Source organism: Anser brachyrhynchus, assembly GCF_964034855.1.
Source record: "Anser brachyrhynchus genome assembly, chromosome: 6".
NCBI classification, from domain to species: Eukaryota; Metazoa; Chordata; class Aves; order Anseriformes; family Anatidae; genus Anser; species Anser brachyrhynchus.
In genome coordinates, this window is record NC_137700.1 from 18,114,278 (window position 1) to 18,141,819 (window position 27,542).

General features: G+C 39.0%; 1 non-coding gene across 43 annotated transcripts in view; it reads left to right on the plus strand.

Annotated features, from left to right (window-relative positions):
* Window positions 1-27,542, plus strand: part of LOC308197296 — a 722,739-nt gene that overhangs the window by 51,552 nt on the left and 643,645 nt on the right. For 39 of the 43 annotated variants that reach the window (XR_013952726.1, XR_013952751.1, XR_013952752.1 and 36 more), the window contains one exon: window positions 1,536-1,662. The exons of 1 other annotated variant lie outside the window; for it this stretch is intronic. This is a non-coding gene — a transcript (uncharacterized protein). Of the gene's footprint in view, window positions 1-1,008; window positions 1,098-1,535; window positions 1,663-1,863; window positions 1,935-27,542 lie in introns of all 43 variants that reach the window. 3 more of the 43 variants (XR_013952725.1, XR_013952753.1, XR_013952754.1) reach the window with 3 other exon arrangements.

The following is a 27,542-nucleotide window of genomic DNA, read 5'->3' on the forward strand; positions in this document are numbered from 1 at the left end:
TACTTCTGTTATCCATGTTGATAACAGTATTAGTTCATTTTTTTTTTTTAATGTGCGATCATGGGGAAAAAAAATAAGGCAGAACAATAAGAATTCTGTGATAATTGACTGGTCTGAGACAGCATTGGTCTTGGTGATCATAAAAGGGAATAACCAGAGTAGGAATATGTGAAATTTGACATTTCTTTATTCTTAAAGAAAACAGGAGGTAGGGAGATGCAATATAAGCCAGAGCATATTATAATAGTGATATAATTTTTTTTTTTTTTTTTTTTTTTTAGAGCTCGTAGATTTCACCCTTGACGCACATTCTGAAGCACCATAATGTGAACTCTCAGAATAGCAGAGGAATTTTCTGGGCATAGCTATGGGGAGTGGATACAGTTGTGGACGGCTGGTAATTTGGAGAGTACGCTGAGAAACTGTATGTGGTTGTAAGCGTTAAGCACAACGGAGCAGAAAAGGTTTTTAGTTAGCTCATGCCCCAACTTCAGGTAGCAATTTGCTTTATTGCCCACAGGATCAATAGTAGAGATGACATAATCAAGGAAGCTTGCATTGCTGTCTGCATGCTGCTGAAATCTCTGCTTGTGTCTATAGTTAGATCAGTTTTCCAGCTTCCTGCAAATACAGGTCACTGCTTCACCTGGTGTTCCTTTATCATCTTTGAGAAAAGCATTGTTAACAGAAAGGCATCCCATCATCTGAAGACACTAGGGAGAGGGAACCTGCTGTTTCTTCTGTTATTTCAGTGGTTTATTCTTCCTTCTTACCTGAGTTTTGTTTTTCATCACTTTTTTTAGGTAATCTTGTTAATGTTATTCTGCAGGATTTAAGAGCCATGATACCAGTATATTTTCCTAAAAGAAAAAAATGTAATGAAAGCAGTTCTATTTTTTATTCTTTGCCCCTTGGTTTGTTTCCTAAAGCCTCTTTTGGGTATCCTGTCCAATTTTTCCAGTGTCCTTAAAATGTGACAAGAAGTCCATGTGCAGTATCTTGTTACAGGTCAGAACACTGCCTCAGAGATGAGCCGAAGCACTTGCTGGTCTCTGGTTATTTCTCTTCATGCAACCAAGGATCACACTGAAACTTAGGTAGAGTCACAGCTGTGTGAGACAATGCCCCCCCTCTATAAGTGTGGGTGGCAACCTTTTCATGGGTTTATAACTTTATGTTGGGATGTACTACAAATTTCTTTTTTTTTTTTTTTTTTTACATTAGCAGCTTATTAAGCATCTGGGTCCATTCTGAACGAATGTCCTCTCTTCACTGTTTATCATTCTGATTGTGTTTGATGGTAGTTTTATTTGCAGGGATGTAATATTTATGTTCAGACTGTAAATAGAGTGGGACTGGTTCCTATTAAGTCATGATTACCCTAAAACAAACAAACAAAAAACTTTTCCCTTTCTTCTTATTTTCAGCACTTAATGTAATTTAGTCAGTTTTTAATCCATTAACTATATACTTTAGGGCTTTAAAAAACTTAGAGAATTCTGAGAATATTACATTTCTGTTCTTGCCTTTATCAGCCAAACTTGTAATCCCATCAAAGAATGAGACTTCTTTGACTCTGCAGGAACTGCTTATGGAAAATTGGCTACAAAGACATCTGGAACAGCTCTTCTGCTCGAGAATTAAAACAATGTGGAAAACAATGTAAGTAGAAGAGACTTTAAACAAAGTGTAACTTTCTCAGTCCTTTAGTGTTTTCAGATATATTTGCTGGTTAATGGCGTCATCATTTCGAATTGTACTGTATGTGTTTAAAGGATGTTGCAGTTTAAAGAACATTGTATGACACTTTTGCCAGCTTCATGGGTCAGGGCCTTTTGGCCGTTTTTTTTTTTTTTTTCCCAGATCTTGGGGTTAAGAGTAGTACGTGGCACCAGAATGACTTGTTTTCAGTAAAACCATTTCCCCTGCAAAATGTAAGTTCATATTTTTAACAAAACGGATGCTGTTTCACTGCATCACTGTTTCATACCTCATGATGTTGAAAAATCAGAATGTTGAGTAAACTTGTTTCATTTGTAAATATTTTTCCTGTCTGTTAAACAGTTGAAGGCTCAAACTTACCTGAACTTGCATTTTAGTTTTTGTATTCTCATAAGTCTTTTCTTTACGAGTATTGGAGAAAATTGAGAACCTCTTAAGAAATAAGTTAACAAGTTTTGGGTTTGTTAAAACCCACGTATATGTAGTAAAACGAAACAAAAGGCCATAACTACTACATTCTACAACATAAAGGAATTCAAGCAAGTATGGGAGGCAGAAAGCACAGTCATAAGGTAACCGTTCTCTTGCCTGCATACCTATTTAATATTGAGGTAAGTATAACATGAATTTAAGTCTCCTATCCCTGTTGTCCCTCAAGCAATTAGCAGATACTTCAGATTAAAATTACTGAGTATGCACAGACAATACAAAGTCAACATCAGAGTAGCAATGGTTTTACTGTTTATTTTGCATGTCTTTGTTCATGTGATTTATTAATTGTGATTTTTGTCACTTGCATTTCTTTTACTTGCTTCTATTTGGCTTATTTTTCCCTGTGCAGTGGTAAGTACCTAGAATGCTATCATAGGTAGTTCTGTTGCCCACTGAATACTTTCTTCTGAGATCAGTGTGCTTCAGCTATGTAACTGTCAGAGACATGTGCTGCCACCCTCGTTGTGCAGAGGAAATCACCTATTTCAGTCACTTTTTCCATGTTTATCAGGGCATGGCTGTCTTTCACAGAAATCTGGTATTCCTGGACACACTATAGCTTTAGCATTGGTATAATGAAACACAAAATGGAAAATGGGAAAAGTAATTAACATGCAAGTTGATCATCTCCAATGTCTGGAAATGGATTATTTTCTCCTTTGAGAATGTTTTTGCTAGAAAACCAAAATGATACAGAGAATGAGTGGCAAAAAGTTATCAGCTTATCATACTGGAAATAAGGGCAAGAAATAAACACTTCCAAGCTCTAGAAAAGCCTCTTTCGCCTTTAGCATGAAGTCTCTCCCTTCGATACCTAGGAGCAAATATTTCATCATATATAAATATTTGTATGCATTTCAGATTTATGAGAAATGAATGAAAGAAGAATAAGACATTCGAGTGAACACTAGCGTTTACTTTAGCAGAAAATTGGCGATGTGAAATACCTCCTGTTTAAGTCTTGTTTCTTCCTGCATACTGACACTAAACATCTTCCTTGATTCTGCATAGCCCCAAGAGCTGTTTCTTACCCAGCACAGCACTTGAGCACATCCTTACCTCTAAGTGGTTATATAAGTTTGCTGAGATACATGAGGTGTATTAGTGAACCTAGAGAAATGACAAAAGTGCTTTGTTAATTCCAGGATAGAATATTTGTAACTCTGTAGGATGAAGTCTTTCTCCCTTTTAGTGCTTTTTTTAGTTTAGCCATTATAACATAGACTTCACTGATTTCTCATGGGACTTTATGTTTTATTGGATTAAAACCAAACATGATGATGATTTTCCTTTCTAGAGAAAAGTAACAATACATGTAGGAAAGTATTGTCACTAGTTTTCCAGGCGAAGAGGGACACCAAGGGAATTATTAGTCTGCACATCAACTCTAACACCTGCTTGCAACTAGTGTTTTTCTAATGAATGCAGGTCTAATTCTGCTGTGCACTTTTTGGCAACGCTGTAGGTACAATTGTGGCTCAGTGACTGCCTGACATTGCAGGTTCAAGCCTTATTTGCACACACTAGCCAAAGCCCAATCTCTTTTCAGTGTTGATGTTCTAGCAATTGTAGATGTATTACTGTACTAGATGTGATAGGACTATCATTTGTGCTAAATGTGGTGGGTGGCAGACCTATGGTATGCCAAGTGGTATCTCAGTATGGCAAAATATGGCATTAGCTAGAAATGTCTTAGCTTTACATGTCATATTAACGTAGTCATACTGTTTCTGGTGGCCAAGCAAGCTCATTCAGAGGCCTCTTGTCTTGGCATTGCTGCATCCTTAGACGCCAAGATAAAATGGGTTCCTAAGGGGTATAACGTTAGCCAGAAGCTACATACCATTACATTACATTACAGTTACACATGTTTTTGCAACTTTTTTTTTTTCACCTGTATGGTGGCACAAAGAAAGGAGTGGAGATGAATGAAAGAAGGTCTGGTCTTCCCATTTCACAGGCTGAGGTATGGAAAAATCAGCCCAAGGCAACAGATAATGTTGTACTCAGACTTGCAGATCTGAAAGTGGAAGACTTCTGAGTCACAAGTTGTCATTGTGGCCACTGCCTTGACTTCTGCATTGGAGAGCATTTGCTGCCTCTCACACAGCTGGAATGAGTTGAACTGAAACAGTTTACTTTTACTGGACCACACCTTCCCAGGCTGATGCACTGCAAGTCGGGCTTTGTGGAGTGCTGCTAGGTTAGATTACAAAAGAATTGCACCTGACAAGGTTAAGTGGTCTAGAAATGACTTTGGGTTCACAGAATGGCACAGAAGGTAAACGTTCTCTACAAAATAGCTCAGAATTTCTATGGTAAATTTGGTAAGAGAATGCAACTTACTCTGTTGTTTTGGAATAGTCCATAAACCTGCCAAAAGCAGCACTTCCTTTTAATCTCTGGCTTTTTCCATGAAGACTTGTTTTCTTGACTGCTTTACAGGTATCAGTGGACAATCAAAAGTTGGTGGTCCGGGTGGTTGTTAGAATCTGCAGTTGGTATATAGGAAAATAGCTTGTATAGGGAGGAGACCGTATCTCAGAATGGATGGTGAAGTACGTTCGTAAGTTTCACTAGCTTAGAGTCCAGTGCTGACTCGAGGTGGTCTGATCCTGCTGCTTTCAGTCCTGTTTAGAAACAAATGGGCAGGAATTAAAGCTGGTGACATGAGTCAAACATCTCTGTTAATAGTGTGCTATTGACAAATGTTCTCAGGAAATGAAGCAATAAAAGTTTTGAGGTTGAGACCACACAATTACCTTGGAATTGGCAGAACAGACTTCAGACTGATTGACCATGTATGCCATATCTGTTTCGTAGATTACAGTGTCAGTGTTTTATAATGCTGATTCTTATCAGTGAAAGAGACTAAGAAGTGTAGGTGATCCTCGTATAGCTTTATGTAAGGGACTTCAGAAGGCTTGTGAAGTGTTACAGGCTGAAATTTAGAAAAGGTTTTGAATCTAAAGTTCAAAGGCTTCTTTGACCCCTATAATAAACACATGTTATTTCAGGTAAGATGAATTAAGCTGGAGAAAAGGGAGCAAAGAGATCAGAACACACTGCGAGCTATCTTCTATCAGTGCTTGTTCTCTGTAACTCTTTCAGTTAATGCAGGTATATCAGCTGAAGACCACTGGAGCTAGCAAAAGAATACAGACCCCTGTGGCTTCAGGCTTGTATTTAGAAATGGGAAACATATTCTTTAGAATCAGTTGTTTTTCCTTTCAACTTCTTTAAAATTCAAGATGCTTTATGATTATCTGACATGAATATTTTAAAGCAACTTTAAGAAGAAACAGAAAGACGTGACTAATGTCCCAGCATGTACTTAACTTAGCATATGGTTTATGTTTCCTTGGGGTTTCTTTATTAGCTCAAGAAGGGAGATAGTAGTAATTCTGTGTATACAGAATTCAGAAGGTTTAAATTCAGTCTTTTTAGAAGTCAAAGTATAGAATAGTTTGTTTAGTAGTCTCTTCCCGTATAGCTGGCAAGACTGCTTTCTTTTTTTTTTTTCTTTTCTCCAACAAGTCAGTGAAAATTGAAATAGGCTGTAGTGAGCCAAACTATAAAACATATATGGACATTTATTGATAGCAGTCCCTGTGCTCTACTCAATCACAAAGATAATAGAAATGCTTCACAATATAACCTGAAGATTTTTTTCTGACCCTTTGCCATTTAGGAATTGCCCAGCCTGTGTGGTAGATGTTCATTTATCTTTCCTATTTCTCTGTAGGCTTTATATTACTTTTTTTTTTTTTTTTTGTATATAACATAGTACCCTTTATGTGTATAATGGAGATTTTTGACAGTTTCATATATATTGAAATCTTTCCATGGGGAAATGATTTAGTATAATGGGTTTTATGTTGTTAGGATCAAAATCGAGCATATACTTTTGATCTGATTTGTAGCTAGCCCCATGAAAAGAATTCTCCCCAGAATGTCAAAAACCTATGTTGGAAGTCTGTATCTTCTTACTTCTTTAATTCTGGACACAGACTTTTCACTGGAAGGGGGAGCTAGAGAATTCTATTACTTACAGCATCTTTTAGGAGGATAGTATTTAATTTTTGCTAAAGGAGTTGAGTTTTGCAATATGTACTAGATTGAAAAAGTAAAAGAAGAAGGAAACTTCAAGGTGGGTGAATGTGTTGTTATCCAATGCTGTGGGTGACAGGCTGACTTTACAAGTCTGATGGTCTAGGTTGCACTGAGAACACCATGAACATTGTGTTGTCTGTGAAGGGTCAGGCTGACCTCATGTGACCACATGTAGGTAGGTAAAGGGTACTGCTCTTCTTCAGGCAAGATTAGAGCATGGCATCAAAAACAGAAAAAATACATATAAATCTTTTTTCCTGAGAACTGCTAACACAAATGCTTCTACTCTTTGCTTGTAAATTGTGCTATATTGCCTGCAATCCAGAGAGGATCCAGAAGGAAAAGTAAAACTTCTCCTGACGATTCCCAAGGTAGTGCAAAGTACTGCTGTAGTGGGAAAAAGGCTGGATTTTGCCACCATGGTCTTACCACTTTCTGGGCTTAATGTCTGCAAGAGGTCTGATGTGTCTGATTGCTTGGTCCTGCTGTTGCATCACTTGAATAAATGAAAGTTCTTGTATTTCACATGCTGACCCTTGAAAAGATCAGGAAAAAAGGACTGATTTCAGCAAGTAAATGACAGGACAGATTGGATGAAAAGTCTGGCTCTATTTTCTTTTTTCAGTTTTTCCAGTTGTCATCGGGGAGGGAAGCGGTTGCGTGAGGAGGATTGGCCAATGAAACAAATTTTTTGCTTGTTTTTTATTCTCAGCCTCCACAAATGTAGGTGTAACCTCTCCACTTCAATTATTTTGGCTTTCTTCTAGCAATGGGGAGTGGTATTTTTGGTATTTCTTGGCATTTTTACCACTTAGCTGCTTTATTTCTGGCAGAAAAATGTTAGAAGCTTACTTAGTCCTTTCCAGGCATCTGCTGCTGAAGTAGCAGAATTGTTTATTACTGTTGCTGAAACATAGAGTAAAGGAGACTTACACCAGGATCTGTGCATAATTGGAGATCTGTGAAGGGACAGAACCTTGAGGAACACAGGGACACAGTTGTGCCTTCTTGACCTCATGGAGAGTGTTAGTTCTGCCCTTGTACTTGAGACTGAGTAACAGCAAGATAACTGAAGCATGTTCTTAGCAGCAGCATGAAACAAATGCTGCAGTGAATTAAACTTGGAACAGAAACACATGGACTGACGGCAAGTCTGCTGTGGTTTTTAAAATGTGTTTATAACACTTGAGAGTAGTTGACTGTAAATGCAGGAATACACTTTGATGTTTAAATTGTGATGTGCTTCCCACCTGCTTTGCCTGCCAGCTCTGGTTCTGTAGCCATGCCCCCCTGGTGACCACTGCTCTGGGAGCAGTGTCTCCCTATGCCAGCTGAGGACTTGGGGCTAAGGAAGGGCAGGGGGCCGATAGAGAGAACGGGAGCGGAGCACTGCCTAGCATTCAGCACAGGGACAGAAGCCCCTGGCATTACAGTCCACACATATGAGCATCGTCATTTTTGCAACAGAGGTGAGTTTAAAACTAGGCCATCTCCCTCCATCCGACTCAGTCTTCTCTGTCTTTTAAACTGTGTTCACAGTCTATGACACTTGTCACTGTATGAGTAGTCAGAGCAAACTTGTTAGAGTGGGGTGTTTTTAACTGGGAGAAAGAACTGGTTACTTCGGAACCACTTGAGAGTTTAATCCTCTTGTGTAAGTTCAGTAGTCTTAAGAACCGATAGCAGGATTCCTCAGTGGAGTGGTGAGTTGTGGAAACTGAAACTACAAATCCTGGACTATGGCACACAAACTCTAATAGCAATGGTGCTGATATAAACACCTTGAACATCTAGAAGCTGAATTTAGCAAACACAACTCTGACCACCCCCTCCCCTCTTTCCCCCCAAACAAAAACACCATCAAACAAAAAAGCCATAGTATGAACAAGGTGGGTGATGAAGTAATAGAGTTACTCTTGGACCCTGAGGTGTCCTAAAAATTTTACTTGTGTTAATGCTTTGTGATTAGCTATGTATGTGTACCAGAAGAAGATTTCTAAGGGGTGCCATATTACCCTGTTACCTTTTTGTCCTTTGCACTTGGAGTTATATTTTTCTCCCCCAGGGTAAGATAGCTGTACACCCCAGTCTTATCAGTGCTTAAATATATACTTGATTCTGTGCAAAGATTTAATTGCTTGCCCAACTGTTTGCAGTACCAGACCCTTAATACCTGTCAACTTTTCATGCACTAACTCTACCCCCAGTGCTTCAGAGAGTTTAAGGCATCCCATGGTGAGTTAATCTCTTTCTGCTCCAGCTGTTGGTTATTAGAAGTAAAAGGGAAAAGAGATTTGTTCAGGTTAGATTAAAAGAGAGAAGGACAACATAAGAGAGAGACAGAAGAGAAAAACAAGAAAGGCATTTCAGGTGGTAGAAGCACCTTACATGGTCAGACTTGTCATCATAAAACAGATGCCTGCAAAACACGAAGCATTTTGTGGTTAGGCAGAGAATTGGGAGGGACGAGACGACGTTGATAGAGGGAAAAAAAAAAGAAGGAAAATCCAGCATTGGAGGTATGGGGTATTATGAAATATTAATTCACTTATAGTCTGATGTGTGAATCTAGTCTAATTTTCTGTCCTCAGAATGAAAGTGACGTTGGTGCTGGTTATTTTTCTGTGATAAAGGAGCAAGCTTAAATGAGGAAGGGTTATCTCTCTTATTTTTCATTTTTCCTCCTGAAATATTGGTATATCAGTATGATCTCAGCATGCATTTGGATTTCCCCTGAAGCCCTTTACTTTATGTAGTATAACCTAAGAACTATCTACTTGTATATAATATATACTGTGTGGTATATGTTAAAATGTGATGCTACAAAAACATTTAAATCTTGAATTTTATTGCGTTAGATTAACAATTTAGGATTTCTTTGTCAATATCTCAAAGCCAAAGCCCACCTACTCTTTCTTACTGTCATTTTTAGCTGTCATGTTGGTTGTTTCTGCTAGGGAACTTGGCGGAAGATGAGGTATATGCTTTCTTCTCAGTGACAAGTATTTGGGGTTCTGGCTCTAAAAGTCAATCTAGATCGGGATCTGACTCAAAAGCTTGTCAAACTCGCTTGTAATGGTAAAAGCATTCTATTTCATGTTGTCGACTTTTCATTACTCTGCATCACAAAAGGAGTCCACTTCAAATCTCCCATGTTCCTGAGATGAATTAAATTGGCTGAGTTCTGGTTTGATGTACTATTTGCTCTCTGTTTGCTAGATGGATCCAAACTGTTGTTGTCTTTTATCCTCTGAAAGAAGTTAAGGTGAAAAAATAAGTGAATGTGCTTTTTGATAATGAGCTGGAGGAAACTGTATGTTGCATGACAACAGAAAGCAATCACAGGAAAGAACAATTTCTCCCCACTCAAAGAAACCTCAAAAAAAGAAGTTTTCATTAAAGGGAGAATCATCTATAATCTTAATTTATTTGTCCTCTTCCAATGTAGAGCTTTCATCAGCAGCCTTCTTCATCCTATTTTTTTCCAAAACAAGAATTAGCATATAATAAGTTAATAACATCATCCTTATTATACATTAAGATGAATCATTGGGTCAACCACTCGGATGTAAACATTGCTTGGCTGTGAGAAAAATGTTGTTCATTTTTTCTTTCAGAAAATCAGTGGCCAAAGAAACAATCTGCTGGTCAGTGTGTTCCTGACTTCTGGGTAGGACAGTCTTGCTTTGCTAAGGCTGACAAACTGGTCTCAGCATATTGAAAGGTGGTTCAATGTGATGACAGCTGGGAAGTGATACAAAGTTTAGAAAACATTCTCTGTGAATGAAGGTTGAAGAAATGAAGCTTGTTTCTGCTAAAGAGGGCTGGTTAGATAGGAGTTGTGGGGGCATGGGTTATTTACAATTTACAGAGTGGGAAAGTATGACTAATATGAAACACAAATCGGGCTTCTGGAGAGACTCATTTAATGCCCTCGTTCTCTCCCTCCATTTTGTGACAGCCCCTGGCTATTGCTTAATGGATGCACTTCTACTAATTTTATAGAAGAAATTCACCTGAATTAGAGCTGAAGTTGATGATGATGTGTTTACCCCTTCTTTTAGCCCTTCGTGTGCTTAGGTGGGAAAGCTCTTAAAATATATAGAGTATTTGAATATCTCAAGCCTCCCCTCTTCTCTCTCTAAGCTGACAGAGGTGCAAAAGATGACACACAAGTTCCACACCCAAACAAGAGCTGCCATAATTTGGCTGACAAGTACATGCCAAGACTACCTTTTTTTCTCTTCATTCAGAAATTGGTTACCATTTAGTGGTTCAGTAACTAGCTTTAAAAAGTCACGAATATATTTTTTTCTGATTCAAAAATTGGACACTGAGCCAGGTGTCCTCCGAAGGCTTTAGGAAACCTGAATTCTAAGGAGGTAGCTGAGACATTCAAGACAAGACACTTCTTGACTTAATGTCAAGACATTAAAAGTTCCCTGCGTTAGACTTCTCTGACTTAAATATTTAAGTCTACCTTTACTCTCATGACTTTGGTCTTAAATTTGTCCTTCTAGTCTTCAGGAGAACATTCTCCCATTTCCCTGAAAGACAGAACCTGCCTTATGAGATTTCTATGCATAACTTCAAGCAATTTACATAGAAATGTCAAGGTAAAGCTTGCAATTGCTTTACCTTGGGGGCTCACATATGGTAAACAAGATACAACAGGAGCTGGGTCGTAAAATATGAGTGTTCATGAGCTCCAATAAGGATTTTCTTTCTCACTAGTAAAAGTAAAAGACTTTGTTTAAATTAATAATCTTATTAATTGCTATCTGGCATAAAATGGCAGCTGTAGAATGTGCTGAGAATTGAAGATAACCTACTTGATCTGTTGTAAATCAAAGTAATATTAAAAATCTGTCTATTTTTCCAAGTAATTAAGCAATGGTGATCAAAGCTCAATAGTTTTCTTGGAGATAAACGATAGCTTTGGAAATTAATGGTGTGAGGTGAAAGCAAGGACCATTAGCTGTAACAAATTGTTAAGAATCCAGAAAACACACTGGGCTGAGTCCTTCAGTTTGTTTTATGATTATTATATACTGCCTTTTCCTTGACATTTTTTTAGAAAACAAATGGTTATTTATACATGCTAAATAGTATAAATCCTCACGAATTAACATTTTGATAGTATAGAGCTCAGTAAGGAGTAGGTTCAAGTTCCAGCCATGGTCAGCCTTTGAGAACAACCACGACTGTTACTGGTGCTGCTGCCTACTGACTCTGCTTCTCACTCTTTTCACCACGTGTGCCGGGATGCTTTTTTTTTTTTTTTTCTTGTCATGCTGCTTTCACTCATGAAATTACTCCTACAATGCGATTAAAGCAAACCAAGCTTGTGGTGTTTGCAGGATCAAGTCCCATTGCTGCCTTAGTACCTGGTAAAAGAAACACGTCATCCCTTTTACTCTACTTTTGCACACCAGGAGAGACATTTCTGACATAATTTATTTTCTTTTCAAGAATTGCCCTTAGTCAGTAGTGTTTTCAGGACCGATGGTGGACAGTGAAAGTATCTCAGCAGAAGCTGGTCACCTGGCTCTTTGCAGCTCTCTGGGAGCAATAGAATTTACTGGATCTTCTGAAGATTGTGTTCTTCAGACTCTGAGTTTAACCTGTTGACTCACTGCAGTCAACAGCGTAACTACTATCAAGTTCTCCACTGCAAAATCAAGATGAAAGCTCTTTCTCTATCTCTTTCTCTTTTTTCTTACAATAGCACAAATCAGAAGTAATTTAGGTGAAATCAATGAAACTACGTCTCAGAGAGGTGATTCAAAACCAAGCTATTTGCCAATTCATGCTTCACTTACTCTACCACACTTCACCATGGGAATACTCTTGTTTCAATTAGGCATGCTGTAAGAGAAATTGAGATTTTGAAACTGTTTTTGAAAGATTTTACTGAAGTTTTGTCTGTGGGAGGTAGACAAACATCCTTTGTTCCTTTTTTTTTTTGTCTAGGTCATAACTGGACACAAATGCTTGACAGTGCTTGCACTAACCTTCTTTTTTTAGACATTCCTTTACACTGACAGCTAGAGACAGTTTTAATAACTCAATAATAGCCAGAACATCAACAGATGCTAGTGTGAAAGATGCAAGTATCTCTAATATTAAGATCTGCTTTTCACCTAAAAATGCTGAACTCATAAGTCCAGTTTATTTCTGCTGTGCATAGACAGAAAGCTTTGTTTCTAAATTTTTGAGAAATTAAAGAAAATTTATTATATTTAATAATAAATTAAAATAATTTAAATATTTTTAAATAATATAATTTAAATATTTTTAAATAATTAAATTTTATTTTTAATAATTATTTTTTTAAATAATTAAAATAATTTTTAAAATAATTTTAAAATGTTTCTTGACTACTTCTTTAAAGCTATGATTCTATTTGAAGGCCAGAATAAATCACTAAACTCATCACTAATTGTTTCCTCCGTGACATGCAACCAAGCACTTTGAGAAGTCAGGTGGATGGATTGGAGCATCTATTTTTCCTTTCTTCCTGAATGAATTTTTCATTGCAATTTCTGTTTCTTTGTATTTTGGTTGGAGGTTGAGATGATGGAAACAGTCTGTATATTTTTCTTACTGAAAACCAGCCAACAAAAACAAAACCTCTTTTATTTTAGTAAATATTACCTTTGTTGCTGATCTTTAAATGTATTAGTGGAACAGATCACAGATTTTCCAGAACTTGAAGATGGTACAGAAGTCATGTTTTTCTGCAATAGGTTGCACAGTACACAGTGGGATCCTGCAAACATTTAAGAATATGAATACTTGTAACTAAAAATGCTGAAAGCCTGGAAGCAAAGGCTGGTCGTCTTCTCTTTGATTGCAGTGTGGATTTCAGTCTGACTAATAATCACATAGATTTATATGCTATGTGGTTTTTATTGTACATTTCTTAGTATGTTATTTTGCGCATGCTGTTTTGTGTCAGTCAATCCTGTCAAATGTCCCCATGAAGATGTAATCTATGTTCCTCGCGGCATTGTAATGCAGCATATGGGAATTGCTGAGAGGTTTAACAAGAGTGTGTTGGAACTGTCTGGAATCACAGAAAAAATCGGTAGCATTTTACTTGAGGTTTGTAATCCATTTGTAAAAGCCTACATGCTGTCATCCTGTACGTTTTAACAGGAATGAAAAGCTGAGCCAAATTGGAAGTTGCTTTGTGGTGCTGATAGGGCAGAAGCGGAAAGCTCAGGGATGTCTGCATGAGTCCTGAGTCAGGTGCCCTATTAGTGTGATCTGGGGTGAATTGGGTAACGTCCGCCTCCCCATGGGACGCTGCATGGTCTTGCTGCTCTATTTGCTGTAGGCATTGCTAGTAATTCTGCAGAAGTCCGCAGAAGCAACAGCAACGTGCAGCAAAACAAATTGTCTGTAGTAAAAGCAAACCTCAATCTCGCATCAGTTGCAAAATGAGAAATAATGAGGCCATGTGGAAGCCAGATACATCTGCATTGCAAGTACCTTACATTCTGCTGCCCTGTGCCAGGCAGGGAGTTAGAGTGCTTAACAAGTGCTGCAAGCGTTGGTCAAAATGCAGTGCTATAAACCAGCAGGGTTTCAGGAGCACAAGGAGCTTCCTTTTCTGTAGAGCAGAATAACACTGGGAGAGCCTGGATAGTACTAAATTCAAAGTTCTCTGACAAGAAAAAATACGTTACCCCTACACTTTTTTTCCTTCATCATAACTGCTTTATTACTTCAGTCCTGCCAGGTGTGGTGGCTGTGCTTGTTACACAGCTTCATAAAAAAACTGCTGTTTCTAAGCTATTCACTCTGGGCTACTCACATACATTTTGCATGGAATATTGCTCAGAGAAGACAAAATTTCCTTTAGAAAAAAAGAAAGAACATGCAGACATCTCTGTTCTGTCAGCAAGTCACTGAGTTCAATCAAGTGACCAAAAACTGAAGGTTAATGCAGCTGCTTTGGAATGTGTTGCCTTGTACAGAGACTCCAGCTGTCTACATACAGCGTCCTGTGTTACGTGGAGGCAAAATGCAGCAGAAAGAATCAGAGTGGTGCTGCTCTTGGCTTTATAAAGGCACCAATGCCCCCTAGCTGCTCCATCTGTCCCCAGACAAAGGAGTACCACTACCACTGCTGAGGTGGTCAAGAAACAAGTTGACTGGGAACGCTGCAGACTGCTTTGTAAAGGGGGTAACGTCTGCTCTTGTGCTACATAGACAGGGCTGAGCAGAACTGGTGCAGCTGCCTGTCAACTGGGTGAGAAACTTGAAGGTTGGTCAGTGAATGCTGGCACAGTCCTTCCTTCTGGTCCTGCGAGATTTAACTTTTCAACCCTCTAGACCAGTTGCATTTTGAATACGGTTAGTTAGGCTGTTGTGTCACTCTTGGGCACAACTGCTTGGTCCAAAGCACCTTTGCATTTCTCAGTCACTGGAGCTATCTACAGTAACAGCTCCAGAGTGCATATACCACAGAAACACTTAGCTTCCCTTCCCTTCACCACAACAACCGTGTCATCTCTCGCCTCTTCTTGGAGTCGAATCAGAGATTCCAGCTCCTCTTGTCAAGCACCATAACACCTTCCCTTTTAGATTTTTCTCGACTTAGTGGGAAAGCAATGGAAGTGCTGCTGTGCCCCTGAACTATGTCTTGCAGTTGTTGCACAGTGAGATGAGAGAAGAAAATGGAAGGTGGTTGTCAGAAACCTTGGCTGTGTGCAGTACATTGCTGACAATGAATGGGTTGTCTGTGAAATTTGTGATTTAAATACAGTTGAGATAATGTCTTGACTGCTGTGGTATCCACGCTGATGTGTGATGGTAAGACACATTTCATTTTGAAATTTGTAACTCTCTAGTACTGTCAGTAATATGCCACTTACTCAGACATTTGCTATGATGGGAAATGCAGAGGCAAATGTGCTTTGTTCCTCATACGTTATATTGGTATGAAATATAAAGATGAATTTATCCATCTCCTTCAAACCAAGTGGTTCTCTTGTTGAGTCTCACAGAATTCGTTTCCCACTGCCAAGTTTTACTGCAGCAGCTTCGGTATCAGGAACTTACTGCAAGGTATTATGTAGTTCTGACTTTCCTCAATAAAAAAAAAAAAAAGCAGTGGCTAGTCCTTCTGTTACTTGCAGTAAGTGAAATGAATGTTAGATGACAGTATTATGAAACAAAACCTCTTGAAATGGAGCAGTTGTGATTTGAATAACTGTTATTAGTGTCTAGGCAGCTAGAAATTTATGCTGTTACTTTAACTCCTATTAAAACCATAGAAACACATACTAAAACTATAGAGTAGAAATATTAGAACATGAATATCATATCCACACCAAGTAAGGCAATTTCCTTTCACTTGAGTCCCTGTATTTTCTGTATTGAACCAGAAATTTGCCTGTTTATAATAGCTTTCAGCCTTGTCTACAACTAGCACTCATACAGAACTGCCATAGAAATGCTGGCAAATTCAATGTTGGGGTCAGACTGCTTGGGTTATAATAGGCAAAAGGACTGCTTGGCAGTTACTTTTCTAATTTTTACTCCTATGAGCCTCTGAAACTTTCCTCAGGACTGAGGGAAGAACAGGACTGAAAATATTTTAATTCCTTTTTTTGAATGAGGAATGCTATGGGTCTTTCCAAAAGCTTCATTAACTTTAAGCAAATGTTTGAAAGTTCTGTAGATCAGTGTTACAGAAATTGAAGTTTTTGTTTGAGTTGGAAAATTAGGGTGCTACTTTAGGTCATTGTGCAAATTCAAAGATGAAGGCAGTTTTTTTCATTTATTTTGCCTTTTTCCAGATGTATGCAAGTTCTAAGGCCTGTTGCTATTAAATCGATGATGACAGTAAAACTCTTTTTGATTGAATTAGGTCAAGAGCAGCTTCCTGTCTAGGAATGTCTGGCTACCAGACTTCAGGGAAAAAAAATCTATTTAGACCAGTTGCTTGTTTGTGTTGTTACAGCAAATATCAACAAAACCTCTAATTTAGCAATTTTGGGTAGGTTTGAACATTCATTTTATCCTTCCAAGTGATTATATTAGAAAGAAATTAGCGATTTTCCTTTATACTTGATGGGGACTTGTACACATCTTTGAGTCATCTAAGGTATTTCACAATTAGTAATCTGACAGGAGCTTGCTTGTCAATGTTTGACTCTGGCTTCCCTGGCTGGAATCCGAACAACTTGAAAAGAAAAAGGTAGGGGCTGGAAACCCAAGATGCCATTTATGAGCATTTGGTTCCGATGGCTCTGTGCTCGGGAGAGGCTTTTGGTAGTGCCTGCTCGCAGCAGATGGGAATGCAGACTGGGGAGGGAGAGGAGGAAGCCCAGAGTCCCCATGCTGGCTGCCTGTGCCTGATGCCATGAGCTGGCATTTGCATTATCTGATTATTGCAAATCATTACAAAGTGCAACTCTTCCTTGCTGCCTGGAATAACACTTCAACCTTGCTGTTATCTGCGACTCTTTCCAGAATTTTAAATCGGACTTCTGAATGTTATTTTGAATGTTAATTTTTGTGTTTTGAGATGCCTTGCCATCCCTCTTGACCCCTTTTTCCCCAGCACTACAATATAGTGCTGCTGATTGTGTTTTCCTCAGTTGAGTTGTTAGTTAACAGTTGCATATTTATAAGTGGTCTTTATGCTACAGGGAAGCTAAAAAGCTATGTTTGCTGTTTAGTCCACTGCCAGAAACTCAAAGAAACAAAGTCAACTCTGCGAGAATGCCATGGCAATCAACATGTTACCCAGGGAGGAATATTAGCCAGATTTATGACTGTATCGGTGGAAAAAATTGAGGGGATGTTACAGGCAAGTCAACGGAGGTTTTACCAGTGGTCCTGCATGGCAGGAACCCTGCCTTGGGCCAAAATGGCCTCAGTGGAACGCTGCTCTAAAGTTGTCAGGACAAAAGTAGAGGTGATTGCTTCTCCCTCTGCGTGCAGCATCATTGCCCACTGCACAGCCTTCTGGGGTACTACGGGTAGCTGAGGCAGTCAGTGCTACTGGCTGTAGAAGTATCCAAGCTTTTCTCTGTTGGGGCAGGATGTTCACTTTTCGGGTCTGCTGTGCATCTGTGGCCCCCAGGCTGCCAACGTGCTTGAAGAAATAGTTGCAACGTGAGATATTTGTGGAAGATTTGATGGAAAGGGAAAGATAGCTTTGTAAAGGCCTTGAAGGTGAAGACAAGTAGCATACGTTTGTGCTAGGGAAGTGAGAGCAAGGAGAGGAAAAACAATGGCGTTTCTTAATTGCAGTGAGGAAGTCCCATACAGCAGGGCTTCACCTTTTCTTCCTGCGTGACTGTATGGGAGATGGTGTGTCTTAGCCCCAGCATTGAGAACGACTACTTGCTGCACCCAGAGAGCAGAACCACCCCCTGTGCCCACCCAGTAATAACCCACTGGTAAAGCCACAAGACAGTAATCTGTTTTCTGTTACCTCCCACATGAACCAGTAAACCATGTGTCGGGGCAAGGAGCATGTGGGAAGGTGCATACTGCTGCTGCTCTTACTGTCTGTGCTGGCGACACAGTTGGAATCAGCTGAAGTTCTGGTACAATAGGCTGGGCATACGGAGTTTGAGGGAAATACATTTTTACCCATTTAGACACTTTTAGTATAGATTCTGCTTAAGCAAATGCTGCATTTGGTAGTCCTGTGTTCTTGCTTCACGGTAACTGAAGTGATCAGTGGTTTCCTGGAATGCAGGAGGAGACTGCACAGAGAACTCTTTGCTTTATTAGCTAAATTAAACTTCTTCCCTGCCTACCTGACTGCACCTGCAGTGAAGTTTGCTAAGAAGGTTCTTCAGTAGTTACCTCGTACATGCTTGTGTCCAAAAGAAATGCCCTGCATAGGAAGGGGAAGAATTTATTCCTCAGTCTGTTTTAATTCGGGTTCAATTCCTCTACAGATTTTGTTTTGGGACCTGCACAAACAAATTCTTGATGGCAGAAAAGATAAGTCTTTTATCTGAGGAGATAACACTGAAGTGTGGCATTAGCAAAAACTGACTGTATTAGGATAGTTAGCTGCGGGTAATATCCAGGGGTCAGAGACAGGCAGCTCCCAGCTTTTCGTTGAATGGGACACTTGGGGATAAGCTATGGGTGTGCAGGTTCTGCAGACAGGATCAGCATCTGCTGTTCTTTCAACTTGAATATATTTATTTTTGTCTTGTGAAGTGTGAGTGCATGTAACTACAGATCTTGCCTTGAACTTTTCTCCTTTTTATTTGAGAGCTGTGTTCTGTTTGCGTTGTTTTCAAGGGCATATGCTTTCAAAATGCTTTACTCAATGAATTAAATGATGTGAGCTGGAAGGATTGTTGACATAACAGTTCACCAATGTATGCATTCTATTGTGATCTTGGTATGAATAGTGTTCATCAGCTCAAAAATCACTAAGTATATTGAATCTATCTTAAGAAAACAAAGACCCTTAAGTAGAAACCTTTTTTTTTAAAAAATAATCAAGAGGTTTAACAACTGTGGCATATAGCCTTTTTTTAATTGTCTGTAAATCTAAACTGATCAGTAGGTGAAATGGGACCCTTGATCCCTTGCATTGAAAGCTTCAATTGATTCTATACCCCGTTTTTTTTTTTTTTTTTTTTTTTTTTTTTTTTTACTGCACAGGCCAGCTTTGTAATTTCCTCAGTTATCTTTCTTTTCAGGCAGTTCTTTATTCTTCTTTTTTTTTTCCCTCCCCCCCCCCCCCCCCCCCCCAACTTGTGTCCACCTCTCACAGCACCAGAGGCTCAGGGGAGAGATTGAGACAAATACTGATGTGCATCTAGAAGTGTAGGATGCAGCCCTGAAGCTCTTCACCCTCTTCTTGCTTGGATAACTCTTCAATTAATTTTCTCAAGTTATTTAACTCTAGGTGTAATCCTGAAGCATTACAGCATGAAGTCATTAGTCATGAGCAAAATCCTGGCACCCTCGTAGGCCCCAGATGTTAAAGCTCCTCCTGCTTAGAGAGCTGAAAGCTGCACTGTCACTGTTGAAAACTGCCTAGGACTTTGCTGCTTCTTGCACGTGCCATTTCTTTATCCCTCAAAAGTACCCAAGAAAACAGACCAGTTTGTTTATCCTTAACGAGCACCCAGTAAAACTTAAGACCCTTTTCTGGTGCTGATCTCTGCTTTCTTATGAGTGAAAAAGGAGAGATTTGTTAGTGTTTGTTGCTCTGTAATGCTGCCAAGGTGTATTTCAGATGGGGGAGGCATCTCAGATGATTGCAGAGGTTCTGTACAAGAACCTGTACTGTTTAAATCCTGGGACTGCAATGCCCAGGCTGAATACTGGAGGGTACGCTTACATTGCTTGTGGAGAGCGTGGTGGTTTTACCCTGCTGGGCAGCTGAACTCCACCACAGTCTCTCTCTCACTCCCCTTCCTCAAAGGGAAAGGGGGAGAAAATGCAATGGAAAGGGCTCAAGGGTTGAGACAAGGACAGGGAGACCACTCAACAATTATTGTCATGGGCAAAACAGATTCAGCACAGAGAGATCAATATGATTTGTTGCGTATTACTAACAGGCTAGCTAGAACAGTGAGAAACTCAAAGCAGACTGACAGTGCCTTCCCCCCACCCACTTTCTACGTCTTCCCCCTTCTCCTACATAGATAAATGAATATGTTTGGAAGTTGGATTTACAGGTGCATTACTCTTAGGTGTGCTACAGTTACTACTTTATTTCCTGCTGAAGTACTGTAATGAAGAGTAAAGTTGTTACCATGCTTATTTTGAGGAACTAGGAAAACAGTAAATCTCAATTCATGATGTCTCATTCTGATACCTTTTCTTTCCAGAGCCTTTATAACGGCCTAATAGCAGGGAGTAACTTTAAAGAGGGCTCAAGCTGGTTGAGGCTGCCAGAGCAGTGTAAAAGAGATGTAAAAAGACTTAAGAGTTCTTAAGAGTTTGTATACTATATGGTTTTCTTACATAATGCCATCTTGACCCCTTTTTCCTCACATCAATTTAGTCCATATCTGAGAAGTGAAGTGTTTCTGAAATACAAACTTGAGTTGGTTTAAAAAAAAACAAACAGAGATGTAAGCATCCAGGCTGAAAACAAGTACTGCTTTTATGATGTTGCTAATAAAAAACATACGAGAGGGGGGACTGAGAGACAAAGAAGAGTATATGTTAAACACAGTTCTCACCTGAAGCAGATACTGGTCTCAGGGGCTATTTTTTTAAGACTAAAGATGGTAGTAATCCAACAGGGGGTTCTGGTCTTTAACATTTGATTTAAAGGCAAGATAAGCAGTTAAAACTAACAGCTGATAATCTTCCCTTGAAAAGTTATTGTTTACTTCCTTTTCTAGTAGCAGTAAAATAAATCCTGAGGAGAGAGGCATGGGTCATGTGCAGGGCCTTTTAGAGTGAGAGGGTGGTGAGTGCCAAAACTCACGCAGCTGGTGGCTTTCTCATTACTTCAAGTCACAATCTGCATTCATGAAACAGCCACTTCAACCTTGATTATGGAGTCACTGATAAATCCACAAAAGCTTATTTTTCTAATAGCATAAAGGTGCAAATTACATGCCTGAAGTCAATTGGCCATAGCATGGTGATGTTTTTTAATCACCATTCTACCCTGTCTTCAGTTAGTTTTGCCTGAAATTCCATCGCTGAGATGAGAAATATGCCAGTATTTTGCATATGACACCTTTCCAGCTTGGCCCTGGGCTCGTAGTTGACTGGAGTTTTTTAGTTAATTAGTGATATATAGAGTGATTCTTGTATATTCCACTGGAACTTAAACATGTGCAAAGTACATCACAGGAATCATGTAAAATCTGGTCACATGGGTCTTTCTAGTAAGTCAAGAATTTAACAATCCAGACAGATGCTAGTGAGATTTTCAAAATCATGTAGGTGTGTAGCTCCTGTTTCAAACTAGTTCTGAAAATCCCTTCAGTATTCGCCTGTCTCTTTCACACTTTTTCACTGTTTAAAATATGCCTTATGGGCTGTCACTTATACTTGGAAATTACTTGACCATACATATGCAGCATTAGCAGTGTTGGATGAGAGTGGATGAATAAAGATTGCAAATACCAATTAATTTGTAATTACATACGATACAGAGATTATTGGAGGCATTTTGAATTCATGCTGTGTTGGAGGACTTTATTTTTCATTATTTTGTTACTCCATTAGTCCGTGGAAGAAAAATAACTCCTGATGCAAGATGAAGCGCTGTGGTGCTTCTTATTTTTACCTAGTTATGGACTACATCTTAGGAGTGTAAAGGGAAAAACCAGTGCGCCATTGCCTTTGACAGAGCCAGAGTTAATCCTTGCTACAGGGAGCAGCTTTATGATTGAACCCAGTAAGAAATACCTTTGATAACTAGTGTGTGCTGTTTTAGTCTGTGACATTTAGTCATCTGAAAACATCAGGGCTGTGATAATAGAAAAATAAGCTTTAATTTTCATTTCTGATCCTTTCAATTATGCTGATACATCATCTTCTGGGAGTGTTTATAGGGTATAACTTAATCATATTCTTTCCACCTATGGATTAAACAATAGGTAAATTAAAGCTGAAACATCGAGGTGAAGTTGTCTTGGCTGTAACTAACTGAAATGATTGGGCAGTATCTACAATTATTATTATAACTATTATTTACATAATGGTAATGGTATCAAGAGCTTTGTTTATCAATTATAGTTCTATATTGTTCATACACTGAGAGAAACACATATGTTAATGATATATTCTCTCATGCTCTGTTTTTCCAATTTGCTGACTTAACCCCTACAAAACCCTATTAGTTGTGCTCTCAATGAATACTTATTGCACATTCACTTTATTTTGGCCTTTGTACTAGTGACAAAGGTTCCTGTAGTAGCACGTGTAAAACTAGGACAGGGCAAATGGGGTGCCATATCTTTCTCTTACATATCTAGAATTAAAATACCAGCTCCATAGCTGGTGCAGCAAGATTAGATCTGTATTCTTTTACAATGCAAAAGTTCTAAGTGAAAAGTGATCAAATATCTCTGCAAAAGGACTGGAGAAACTACCAGTCAGGAGTTCACAGGTGTCACTAGATTCATGAAAATGGAGCCTGCAATTAATGCTGGTCATCAAATCCCGAATTTCACCACATCTGTTGCTACTTCTTGCTGCATGTATTGGGACCACAGGCTTACGGTTTTGAGATGTGACATAGGAAGGCACAACAGCAGCCTGTCTGTCATAATGTAACCTGTACATTTTTCTTGGCCACGTTTCCTGGTGTCTTGTATGTGCTTTTCCCATGTCTGCTGTTTTGGGAGACTGACAGAGGTACCTTCGGAGAGAAAACACTATTTTGGCATTGTGATGATTTTTTTTTTCTTTTTTTGTGTCCTTCTGAAGAGAAGCTGGAGCTGGAATTAATGTTGCCTAAAACACGAGCTGGCTTCGCTGGGTGAGATACCCAGGCCTTCCAGCAGCAGAGTCTATGGAGAATGGCATCTGTAGTTCCTGTTGCTGGTAGCATACCCGTTCATTACTTTGTTGTACTAAGCATAAATGGAAAATGTTGAGGCTGAAAAGTCTAAATGATTTTGGCACTGGTTTCTGCAGTATGCATGCATGTCATCTCTCTATAATGCTGTTGCTGCACAGACTCATACTTAAAAATGCTTCAGTGCTCGCGTCTGAATCAGTAATATGAAAGAAAGAAAGAAAATACAAACCTGTCATTTTCTGACCATACAGAGAGCGGCAAACAAACTGTGAGCTTGCTTGCATGCCTCATATAGAAGGTTGTGATGGAGTGATGTGCTTCCATTTCAATCCTCCCAGCCCTTAATACGCTCTAACAGCCACTGTTAAAACTGTGTTTTCCTCTTTTTAGACCTTGATTTCTTTTCTCTAATGGCTGTGCCTTTTGCTTCAGGGCAAGGGTTGCTTTATGGACTCTGCATTTTTAGTTTGTTTTCATTGTTTGTTTTTCTGCACTGCCTAGATGTAAAACATCAGTGTACAAATTGAGGGTAATAGTTTGATGAAAACTTGGTCCCAGAACACACTCCTTGTCCTTAGCTCTCTTTCCCTGCTCCACCCAAACACACCTAGGCTGGAGTGCTAACTGTAATCCTTGAAATAGAAGGAAAAACCTGAACTAAGATGCTGCTTAAAGCAATTAGTCAGCTGCATGCAGGTTCACTTTGAGAAATCCCTCCTGACAGTGAGTTGAACAGGGAGGTGCTAGTACCTCTGGGATAAAAAGCTCTTCTTTAGCTCGAGCAGGAGCTCTGCAGCCTTCTTGTCACCCAACACGGAGGGAATATTTCTGAGCAAGATTCTGGGAGTTCACTGACTTTCGGTTGGGACTGAACATGATAAATGCCTTCCTTACTTATTTCAATTTTATTGCACAGAAAAACATTTTATGCTTGAATTTTCTGGCACCTGTTCCCGTGGCTTTTAAGAAAAGGTAGTAACTCATTCTAGACCTTATTTAATGCTGATGAAACTACTGGATTTTAAAGAAATTTCCCACAATCAGGTTGTTCCATGACAGTCTATTGTAGGGTCATGCATTGATATGAAGGACGGTATCTGCTCTTCGCTGCCAGTGTTGAATTAAATTCTGCCTTGTCATGGGGTAACAGTAGGTGAAAAGTTGATTATCCATTTTAGAAAAATAAAATTCTGGTGAAATGTTGAATCTTTTGAAATGAATGCGTAGCTCGTCATTAACTTGATTGAGGACGTGACTTCTCCATTGACACGCTGCTCCTGTCACAGGGTGTTAATGTGTGGGTTTCCACTGTTTCAAACTGACAAGGGATGTTTTTTGAGTAAGTACGATTGTCAGGTGCCGGCATCTAATTCCCTAATGAAAAGCTATCTGCAAAAACAATGGGAGGAGCCCTTATGACAAAAATCAAAGGCAAGTCTGGAGGATTATTTCCTTTCTCTTAAAAGATAAGCCATGTTATGGGGCTTGCTCCTAGTTTGTTTTGACTAGTGATTCTTCTCACCTTCAGTGGTAACTGGTATAAAAATTGGTATTATTTTGTACCTATTTGCATCATCTAAGGAAATGGCTGACAACGTTTGATGAAAGTTTTTTCCTTTTTTCCCCCTCTTTATGAATAATTTAAATTCCCTAATCAAAGCACTTTTTTTCTTCAGCTAGGTAATTCAGTTCCGCAACGAAGAATGGTACCACCTGTATACCATGCCATCATTAAAGTGTTCTTTAGTCCTGCCATTTGAATTTGGAAGGAAATCCATTCCCTGAAGGAATAAAAAGAGCAGGATTGGTGGCCAAAAAGTCAGGGTGAATTAGTCACCAGAAATATCTTTTATTCATGGAATTAATAAATAAGGGAGAACTGCAAAAGATATGCTGCTGGGTTTTGTCACAAAATGAAATAAAAGGAATTGAAAACCTGGCTTCCTGACAAAACATCACTTACACTTTTAACAATGCATATTTTAAAATCAAATGCAAAAACTGCTAATCAGTTTTGTGCTCTTCCGAGTTTGTTTGTGTCTTCTGTGGATATTTTTAGATCTGAAAGCTGTCTTTATGAGAATATCCACTGAGAGCTGGGGCCCTTGCAGTAAGTTTGGCCTGCAAAATCCGTTTCATTTGAAGTTGGTTTTGTGCTGCCATCCCTGGCTTGCTGGAGCAGTAAATTCACAGGTGGGATACCAAGTAAGTAGGAATTTGAGCGTGAAGGATCATTAGAGATTCAGGCAGCCCTATTCTCCCTCTCTGTTATTAAATGCTACTTGTGTGGTGAAGTTTGTGTCCTCTGGCTTTAGAGGCTGGGCTGGCAGAAGAGAATTTGGCAGTTTCAAACAATCCCTAGCATTGAATGGGACAGTTTACTTTTTGTTTGCTCATTTTTTGTCTTTGCTTGAAAAGCAGCTGTCTGGATACTGCACATTTTGAATCCCTGTGGCCTGACCAAGCTTGTTCTGAGAAACAGGTGAGAGGAAAAAGAAGAGAAGGATTCTTTCTTTCCTTCTTTGCTAAAGCATACTAAAACAAACAAACAAAACAAAAAACCACCACCTCTAAAAAAAAAAACAACCTTAAACCATTAAAACCACTAAAGGTTTTGTTGTAAGAGTACTTTAAAAGCAGTTCACTAAGATGATAGACTTCTAGGACCCTGTGAAGTGTTACTTTTGGGCTGAGATACACGGGGGCTCAAGCAGTAAGAATGAATGCTTGCACTCATGGATAGTATGGAAATCAGGACAGCTTATTCCCCTGCTACTTCAGGAGAACTCTTAGAGAGGATCAGAGGATCTAGGAACATTCACTCAAGTGTTCAAGTGAAACATGAAAGATCTCTAGGTTCAAAAGCTTGTACTGAAAGGAAGCTCTAACACATTTCAGTAATACCCTCAACTCTTTTTATTTTAAATTATACTACAGTACAGTTCTTTTTTTTTTTTCTTTTTTTTTTTTTCCTGGAAGACAAACCGTAAGTTTGGTAGCATTAAAGTGGTTTAGAAATGTCATACATGGTATGCATAGTGATAAATTAATGTTTATTCTGTGCTTCCAATCTTGAAAGATTTGAAATGAGAAAAATGAAATTTTACAATTACAGGTTTATCCACTAGACGATGGCACCAGCATAGCATATGACTTCCTAACTATATTACTCTTAATCAGCTTCAGTTGAATTTAACAAGATAATCTCTGCAGTTGTTTTGTAAATATAGAAGGCAGTGAATTTGCTCTGGTCTGTGCTTGCGAAGCATCTACCCAGGCTCCAGCCTCCACTCATAATGGCTTTATTTTCTTCTTGTATCAGTTTGACCTGATGTAATTACAGTACCTTCAAAAGACTGTCTCCTCATTTTATGTGAGCAGGATGTGAATTAGACCTAAAACATAATTCAGAATAGATAGAATCCAAATTCAATACAACTACATAATTAACATTATCTTTGTATTCATGCAGAAAGGACTCTGTTCAGAATGAATTTCTATTATGCTACTGTTATCACAACAGTAAAGGTGAAATGCCACCTGTACTATCCATTACAGTTGTGGAATAGATGAGCTGTATTTTATTGTCAAAACATGAATCAGTTTTGCTGCCTGAAAAGGTACTGATCTGTTGTAATGAGGTTCTGTCGTTGGTATCTTGCTTTGGTAAGTACCACTGATGTGATCAGTGTCTCCATGCTCAGTTCACACATCTGCATGCCTTTCAGCTGTGAAACTTGGGACTATGCATTCTTTGATTACAAAACCGGCACCTTAGGTTTATTCACTGCCAGGCTGCAGGTGCACTAGTTGGTCAACAGACCTCAATTGTTTTCTTGCAAAAAGGCCTAATTCTTTCCGTGTTTGTAAGGGCTACGGCCACATAAAGGATGATCCAGTCCTTGCAGCGTAAGTTAGAGTTGATAAGTGGACTGTTACATACTTGCGAACTTCCAGATAGTATGTGGAATATGAGACAAAAAGTTGGTGACCAGGACCTGGCTTTTCTGGAGATAGTTCACATCTCCTACTATTTAATCAATGATTAATCATATGTTCCTCTTGTTATAACATATGAGATGGTTGCTTTTGTAGTGTTTGCCATTTAGCACGTACTTGATCTTACCCAAGGTCGGCATCCTGAGCTTGGGCTTTCCCCTCTACAGCTGGGAGACATGGAGAAGTACAGGGTAGGTGTGGGTAGTGGCAGTGTTGTGGTGTGTGCTGGTATTAATTAGCATTCCCTTCTGTTTACTTCAGCTACATCAGAGGAAAAGCCAAGGGGATTTATACATCACTGGAGCCTGTGCCTGTTCATTTGCACTATTTTCTGCTCTCTTCTTACCAGATCCAGATAGCTACTGCTTAGAGTCCTGTGGGGATGAGCTCTGAACTGGCAGGGTTGTTCACCCATTTGTTAGCTTTCCTTCTGCCTCCTACTGCTTGCTGACAGAAAAGGCAGAATGCCTATGCAACTTGAAATTTAAGGCTAGTGCTTAAGATGCTAGTGAACAAACAGGTGGTATCATTTGGCTCTTCCATTGCATTTTGAAATAAGGCTTTTGAGCAAAAAGTCTTCATTTCTGGTATTCTCAGGGTTACGGTACTCTAAAAAAATGTCTAGATGTATTTTAATGCTGTCAAATATTTGCCAGCTTCTAACTAACGCAATTTATTCTTTTGGCTTAAACCTGTGGTTATACTGCAAAGGTGTGAAATA